At 44.0% G+C, this 8,883-nt stretch overlaps 1 protein-coding gene across 2 annotated transcripts in view; it reads right to left on the bottom strand.

The window, feature by feature from the left end:
* Positions 1-5,268: 5,268 nt before the first annotated feature.
* The window catches only part of prr16 (proline rich 16), a 364,415-nt gene continuing 360,800 nt past the window's right edge, over positions 5,269-8,883 (bottom strand). For both annotated transcript variants that reach the window (XM_072516521.1, XM_072516522.1), the window contains exon 4: positions 5,269-7,077. The gene's annotated coding sequence lies outside the window, so the exon portion shown is untranslated. The remainder of the gene's footprint in view (positions 7,078-8,883) is intronic.

Genomic DNA, 8,883 nt, shown 5'->3' with positions numbered 1-8,883 from the left:
CAGAGGCTGGTCGACACCGCAGAGCTGAGGAACCACCGGGCCCCAGCCAAAGACCCTGTCAAATGTGAGTTGTAATTGTCTTACTGACTGACCGATCCCTGCCACTGACCACAGGCACTATTCTCCGAGCCCCACGCCAGGCCGGAGGATCGGCGCAACCACGCCACGCCGCCTCGACTCTGGCGCGCGATTATCAGAGGTGCAGAGAATCGGCGCTATTTGGGCCGTCGCATTTGACGCGGCGCCAGTCACGGGCCGCTGTACGTGGCGGGGCCGCCGATTCTCCAGCCTGGATGGGCCGAGCGGCCACGCGGAAAAAGCAGAGTCCCGCCGGCGCCGTTCACCCCTGGTCGCTGCCGGCAGGAACTCTGCACGATGGGTCAGGGGGCGGCCTGTGGGGCGGGGAAAAGCACGCTTTCACCGGGGGAGGCCTCCGATAGGGCCTGGCTGCAATCGGGGCTCACCAATCGGCGGGCCGGCCTCTCCCCCGGGCCTACTTTGTTGCGCGGCTGGCCCTTGAACCCCCACGCCATGTTGCGTCGGGGCCGGCGCGCTGAAGAAGTCCCCCGCGCATGCATGGGTTGGCGCGGCCCAACTGCGCATGCGCGGGTTGGCGGGGTGCCCATTTGGCGCCGGGAAGGGAGGCTGGAGCGACGTGAACCGCTCCAGCGCTGTGCTGGACCCCTGTGGGGGATAGAATCAGTCATCCCCGTGCTCGTTTTGCACAGTCATGAACGCCGTCGCGAACACTTAGTCTCCATTTTGGAGAATCGCCCCCCACATGTCCATTCTCCCGCAGGCTCTCCAGCCGATGGTGCCGGCCCATCCCGGGTGGCCCCCTCTCCTACCTCCCAAGAGAACACCTCGGAGGAGAGCTCCGAGGAAGACACGATCGAGGTGCCACAGCTGTCATCCCCACCCTCCACCAGTGCAGATACACACATCTCGGTGGGAAATGTTAGTGGTCAGGCTTCTGGGGCACAATCTGGTGAGCACCACACAGCTGTTGATGTACATCAGGTGGAAGCAGGAACCCCCAGGTGAGACAGCACTCGGAGGACTACTGGATCCCAGGACCGAGCTGGGTCCCAGTCCGATGCTGAAGGGGTAATCTTGGAGCTAATGGAGACATTAGGGCCTGTTCTGTGCTGTATTTTTCTACGTTCTATGTTGGGACATTCAGCGGGAGGAACACCCAACAGGTCCATAGCCACTTGGAAGAGTCCTGGAGGCTACAGGGCAGGAGATTTTTTTGTGTGCAACAGATAAGGCCAAATAAAGTTCAGGTTATAATCTCATCAGCTATTTTGCAGTTTAGTAAAATGCCGCAACCTCCTCATGTTGTCCTTGGGGAAGATGATGAAATTATTTGCTCAAACAAAGAAGGCATCCATCATTTTCTTTATATATCTATGCAATTGATATAATTCATGGCATCTAGGACTGACCCAGAGCTCTTGGTACTAAGGGCTATTTTGATGTTCACAGTTATCATCATATCATGTCTGTGGGTGAATCGTCCTCAGGTGACTTTTCAGCATATGGCACAACTCATTCACAGTTCCAGCTGTGAATTTCAGCCCTGTGTAAGTGCTGTGAATTTCAACCTGTGCGTAACTGCAACTCACTATATAAATGCAGGTACTATTGATGGATTGCTGCAGCCTCAGCTGCTGGACATCCCTCACTTCCAAAACAAGCTGCAATAGCCCTGTGGGGAATTTGGACCCAATGGGGAACAGACGCCCAGTGGCATGTTTTGTTCCCCTGCTTGCTTCACACCTTGCCTGTGATGTCAAACACAGGTTTCCCACCCAAAGGTCAGCCCAATTCACAGTTGGGCAGGTAGCATGGGTGAGTTCTGATTCCAATTTTAAGGGGTTTAATCCTGGGAGATGAGCAGGAAATCCTTGACACTAAAGCTTCAAATCCCATTGGGGGGGGGGGGGGGGGGGGGGGGGGGCGGCGCGGGGGGGGGGGGGGGTACGCGGGGGGGGGGGGGGGGGGCGGGGGGGCGGAATGATCTCTGACCCATGAAAGGGTGTTTTGATTATTTTTTCATGGGATGTGGGCATTGCTGGCTGGACAAGCATTTATTTCCAATCCCTAATTGCTCTTAAGGGACATTAAGAGTCAACCACATTGCTGTGGATCAGGAGTCACGTTTAGGCCAGACCAGTTAAGAATAACAGATTTCCTCCCCCAAAGGAAGTTAGTGAACCAGATGGGGTTTTCAGACAATTGGCCATCATTAGACTCTTAATTCCAGAATTTTATTCAATTCAAAATTCACCATCTGCAGTGGTGGTATTTGAACCTGTGACCCAAGGGCATTACCCTGCGTCTCTGGAATATTAATCCAGTGACAATACTACTATGCCACTGCCTCCTCTCTGGAGGGCTCCTCCCTGGCCTCAGTGTGGAGGAGGGGGTCTGACACTGAAGGGTGCTCTTCACAGCCTGACTCTGGAACTGGATTTGTCTTTCTCATGGGTTAGAACAATCACTTACACCCTGGGTGTCCAGGTTGGGTGGGATTGATCCCTGCTCCCAGTTTGTATGGGAATGGGTAGTGCTCTTCCTCACTCACAAGGAGTGCTCCATGAGGCTTCCTTAACTTGTTACAGCTGCCAAATTTCCAAAGATCCTGCCAACCTGACCAACCATAAAGTCAACTCGCAAATGCCCATAGACTTCAGCGGGACAGAAATATCATGCCGGCGGCCAATGGCTCACCATATTTGTCACAGAAAATCCCGCCATGAAGGGGTTCCTAAAATCCCAGCCTAAGGCCGATATGCTTTTTCACGTGGATGTAACACATGTTGCGATTTTGAACAGTGATAACAAAGTTTAGGAAAAAGCTCTCTTTGTACGCAAGGTTTTTAAATATGGAATGCTTTACTACTTGGAGACCATTGCATCTTTTTAAGATTGGACAAATATTTGATGCAGAGGAATTGACAGGGCGATGGGTGGAGAGCAGTGTAGTGGGGATTATTTTGGACAGTTTACAAAAAGTGAGGCAGAGACATGGTAGGCCAATTTTCACACTTCCTTCCCTGTCAGGTCTGGATGTGGTGACTTCATGGGAATGTGACCTGTAACTTGCTACCCAGTAATTGGAAAATAAGGGTATACAATCAACATTGCCAGTTGGCAAGGCCCATATTAGAAGCTTGAAAAATTGCCTCTTGTGGGCCATTTTTAATACTTCTAAAAGAAAATGGAACAAACTCAATTAATATTTTAATTAAATATACAGCAATTCAGCTTCTTGAATGTTCTTTTCCATGTCATTGTTTTAATTAATATTTCAATGAATAAAACGTATATTATAAAGCTTAGACCAATCATTAGCTATTATTTCTGTAACTGCTTTTGTGACATACTTGCATTGCATAGAAAATTGTGATGCAGCTATATATGGTTCATGAGTAATAATAAACCTGATAAGGAATGAAAACTCAGAAAGTTAGATTTATATAGAATCATAGAATGGTCACAGCACAGGAGTCGTTATGACCTATTGTGTTGTACTGACTTTCTACAGCTCAGTTAGTCTCACTTCCCCACACTTGTCCCGTAGCCTTGCAAATGTTTTCTCTTCAGGAGCTTTTCCATTTCCCTTTTATAAGCACAGGTTCATTCTGAGGTTCTTTCCCCCAACCAATTTTCGGATTTAGCTTTTTTTAAATCAACACCTTTGACATTGTTAAATGTGGATATTCACAGCTTGTATTGCTGACTCCAGCGCTGAAAAAAACAAATATTTTTGAAACTTTTACATTCTACTCTCATTTGGCCCTGAGTTCCTGGGTGTCATCAACGATACCCCAGAAATGCACTGAGAGAAGTACAATATAAATCACAAACTTTGGATGTTACTGATTATCTTAAATTAGTTACCCAGGAAAGGTCAGATGAATAAAACTATTTCCAACTTCTTTTAAACTATAATACTGCACCCCACGCACCTCTTCCAAACTTCAAGGTAAAAGACCAGGAGCAGAGGTGGAATTTGACTATGATTACCACACACAGAAGTTATAGGCCTTAATCCTTTGGTCAGCAGACAACCAGATTCATTACACTAAACATAATCCGGCTCTCTCATATTCAAGAAAATAAATATGAAGAACATTTACTTTTGATGGTATAATGTCATTGATGAATACCAATTTTGCCATGGTGATAATGTCATGATTTTTATCAGCTAGGTGCATTGTAGGGAATGGTTCATTTGCAATGTAATTTGGTTTCAATAGATGGGTATTTTCAATTCAAAGTGATTAGGTCAAATCAAACTATTTGCAAAATAAATTGAAACTGCTCTATTTTGGGGAGATTTCCTTTATGCAATTTCTATAACAAGATCTTAAATGTAATCTTGTAAAACAGGATTATGATTTTTTTACAGATTATGCGCAGTAGAAATCTTTCCCATGGGTCCACAACTTCTCTCAGATTTGCCTGAGAAAATGGTTATGGCCCATTTTGGGGCACTTTACCAATGATGTGCAGGCAAAGCATTTCTCAACTGAAAGGCCAGGGGATAATCTAAAATGGATGCTGGGCTCACTGGCGTTACTTGAATAAGCTGCCAAAACTTATCACACATCGACAAACAGCACAGCCATTTTACATAATTGAATGCCAAGTTGCTTACCTCACCAGTAGCAGCTCTGAGTTAAGACCAGAGGCAATAGAAGGATGGTGGGTCTGCTCACAGGTACTATGGAGTCATAGGGAGCACTTCTTTCCATTTAGTGCTCCTGAGGCTGCAATGACCATGTTAAGAATCCAGAAAGGAGCTGATTTGATTCGTCTTCCGCTCTTGTGATTTCTAGTTTCAAAGAGTGGATTTAAAACCGATGGTAGGTCTTTTCGTATGTAAGGGGCCTCATACTTATTTTAGGCAGCTCACAAAGCCAGCTAAAGGGGGTGAAATTATATCTAATTTCCTCATCCTATGCTCATAAAACAATGAAGTCCAGCCTCTCCTTCAATTCTTAAACATGTCATGGGATCTGAAACAAAAACAGAAAATACTGGACAATCTCAGCAGATCTGATAACATCTGTGGAGAGAGAGGGAGCTAACGTTTCGAGTCTGGATGATTTTTTGATAAAGTTGATCTGATATGGTGTTGCAGTGATTGTGAGATAACAAATATAGAAGTATGTCATGTTTTGAATTGAAATGCAGATAAAACTAATTTAAAAACTGTAAAAGTATTTAGTTCTCTGAAAGGATAAATTCACAAACTTTCACTTTGGATCAGTTTATTGCAGAACTATTTAATGTTGAACTACTGGTTTGATTAACATGAGTAAATGTGTATGCAGCAACTTAGAGAGAACTGTAATTCTGAACATTTATTTGAAGAGGAAGTAGTATATATATATTTTTATTTTTTTCTTGTTGCTTTTTTATGACAAGCAGTTTTGATTTAGGAAAGAGTATGAAAAGTTTTCTTTCTGTTACTTGCTGTCTAACTAATATCATATACCAGGCCTTTAATAATAAAATAACCTTTTCAATTTTAAAACTCTAAAATTACAAAATACATTGTTTGCACTTTTTATGAGTAGAAGAAATATATCTTGCAGCCTTCTATTTAAAATCTATACATTACTTTCTTAGGTTTGTTTGTTTAAAAGTAAAACAAAACTGGTTTCTGCTTGCAAATAATAATATACAACACAAGCATGATGAGTAACATTGAAGTCTTCAAATGTCAGCCAAACAAGGATCGTTAATGGTGGCTTATAAAAATACAAAACTTAAAAATGTAACTAAAGTGCTTTACTTGTCAATAGCTGTGCATCCTCTCTGAATCCAAGTTCCACTGATTTTATAAAGCCTGCAGACCCCATTTAAAATAACAAACGTATTTCATACAACTGTGCCAAATTAACGCATTGTTTTTAAAACCACAGTATAGTTAATGACAGTCAAATTCTGCTTGGATTGTTCTCCCTTATCATCCAACGTTTTATGAACGATACAAAATCAAATATATAATGCAAGGGGAGGTACGATCATGTGTTCTATTGTCCACTCTGCAGCTTTGAGGCTTCTTTTCACTTTGAGAGTGGAGAATGGATGAAGGACAATTTAATTTTCGTATATGGATTCCACCCACTGGAATCGAAGACAAGTGCAAATCATATTCTTTAGTTGGTAAAGCCCAGCAAGATTCTGCATGTTGGTTGCAGATCTCAAGAGGCCATCTGTGCAAGTAACTCCACACATCATCACCCTGAATGAAAGTGACAGTGCAAATATCAAAAGAGCACTGAGATGCAGTTTCTGAGCATCGGCAATAGCTTTGTGTCCTTGAATTTTCACCTGATATGATGACAAGGAAGGGAATGCCACAATCACCATCAGCACTGATGCTTTTGTTTGCTATGGCTTAAAGAAATGAGAAGAGGACAGGAGATATTGATCCTTCCCTATGAACAGTAAACAGCTTCTGTTACTTCTCAACCGTTCTCAACATATAGAATTCATATCACTGTCATGTAAACATATCCTTGGTTCCTTGCGGCACAGGAAATTTATCATCTGCCCCTTGTAGGATTTCATTTAATTTCTCTGTAGCATTCGTGATTTCATTTTGTGTTTTTATTTATGCAGGGAATGAGAAGGCTCGATTAGTTTTATGTCAAGTTGCAAGATTAGAGCTTCCGCAACTGATTATATAAACACTGATCTTCTTGAGCATTGCTTCACATAAATACTTCAGGAGTGAAGAAAAACAGGGAGAACTGAAAATAAAATCAGAGATTCACTTCAGGCTTTCATCTTGATTTAGAAGCAAATTGAACGGTGGACTGGAGCAGTTGCTCAGGTTAAGCTTCTGGGTGTATAGAGAGCTGCTGGAAATGATGTGATCCAGATCGCACTGGCATTAATGACGCTGTGGTTCCATAGGGTCAGCTGCTTTGCTTTGCTTTGCTTGTTGTAGGTCAGGAGTCTGATTTGCTGAAGTCACAGTGCAGCAGTGACCGAGCCAGAAATAGCTGACGCATCTTCAAAATGTTAATTTTCCCTTCCAGGTTTAAGGAGCTGCAGAGAAAGAAAAAGAACAAGTTAAAATTATCCGAGAGAAGTGAAGCCGTTACTGCAATCAAAGTGATGAGATTTATTTTAAATACAACAAAAATATTTGTGGATTCACTTTTATGTATAGTTTTAACACCGAGAACATTTAGAAAGAGTCCTTTTTACACTGATCAAGGTGATGCGTGTCAGCTCTGGGACTGGCACCTTTTTCGACTCACCACAAAAAAATTAATATCAAATACTCCACCATCAAGAAAAGAGAAAAATTAGCTGCCAGGATAAACTCTACTCTTCAGCTTGCTACCCACATTAGACGAGCAAGCTTGACTGCTTGGGTGCAGCAATTTCACTTCCTACCTTAGGCATTCTTTTGTTTCTGTGACAAAACACATTTCAGAGCTCCTGACCAACTTATGCTCTGGAATAACTACTTGGACGCAAACCTTCTGAGGGAGATATTTACAAACATTCAGATATTCACCGCTGTGGAGCTTTGGGACCCAAAGGAAGTCCCAACCTGTGCACATATACGATAGTTAACTCAGGAATTGTAAACTTCTAATGGAGGGAGATAAGTTGCCTGGAAGCCTGCATGAATCTCTCCAACATTGACCCGACCATTGTGGACTTGGATCAGATGCCCTAAACATGCCCAGAAACGTACTCCAGGACACTCATAATGCTAATCACAGGTGTAGGACCCTGGGTTGAATGTGATTAACAACAGAAGCTGTATCGGATGGTCTCAAAAACATACTAAAGAGTAAACTTGTTGAAAAATTAACACCCTCAGATAGATGCGAGGAAGAGAAAAGGAGGTGGGATAATTCTGTTAATCAAGGATATGATCATTGGAGAAATTAACCTGCTTCAGAAGATCAAGATGTAGAATCAGTTTGAATGGAGAGAGGAAAGCAAAGGAGAGACGTTACTGCTAGGAGTAGCTTATAGGCCACTTCCCTGACGGCAGAGACAGAATGGTGGCACAGTGGTTGAAATTGCTGCCTCACAGCGCCAGAGGCCTGGGTTCAATTCCGACCTTGGGTGACTCTGTGTGGAGTTTGCACTTTCTCCCCATGTCTGCGTGGTTTCCATGGGGTGCTCTGGTATCCTCTCACCTCCAAAGAAGTGTAGGTTAGATGAATTGGCCATGCTGAATTTTCTTTTAAGTGTCCAAAGATGTGCAGGTTAGGTGGGCTTATGGTGTTACGAGGATAGTGCGGGAGAGGTGGGCCTAGGTAGGATGCCCTTTCAGAGGGGCAGTGCAAACTCGATGGGCTAAATGGCCTCCTTCAGCACTGTAGGAATTCTATGGTTTGAACAGTAATTACACAGTAGGAACAGTGAACACATTGTGAAGTAGTGGAGGCTTGCAAGTGAGGAACAGCAATCGTCGTGTGTGACTTTAATCTTCACATCGATTGGACAGATTAAATTGGCAAGGATGGGTTCATACCGTGTATTTGGGCCAGTTTTTTAGAGCGAATGTTCTGGCACCAACCAGGAAACAGGATATTTTGAATCGAGCCATGTGTGATGACACAGGGTTAATTAGTAAAGGGGCTCGATTTTCCCATTGCGTCACACCCGGTCAATATCAGGGTGCCTGGATGGCGCTGCAAGGGAGCCAGGACCACTGCCAGAGTGTCCGGGTGCCAGGTTGATACTGTGAGGGTTGGGGACTGGGGGGGGCATGCCCATGAAAGGGGTGTTGTGGTGGTATGTATTAGGGGTAATACGGTACACTAGGAATGTCGAGCAGCTATTGGAGGACAGATGCTGGATCCCGATTGGATCCTCCACCTACTG

This window comes from Scyliorhinus torazame, chromosome 9 (assembly GCF_047496885.1).
Source record: "Scyliorhinus torazame isolate Kashiwa2021f chromosome 9, sScyTor2.1, whole genome shotgun sequence".
Taxonomy (NCBI): Eukaryota; Metazoa; Chordata; class Chondrichthyes; order Carcharhiniformes; family Scyliorhinidae; genus Scyliorhinus; species Scyliorhinus torazame.
This window is presented reverse-complemented; position numbering and strand designations above follow the sequence as displayed.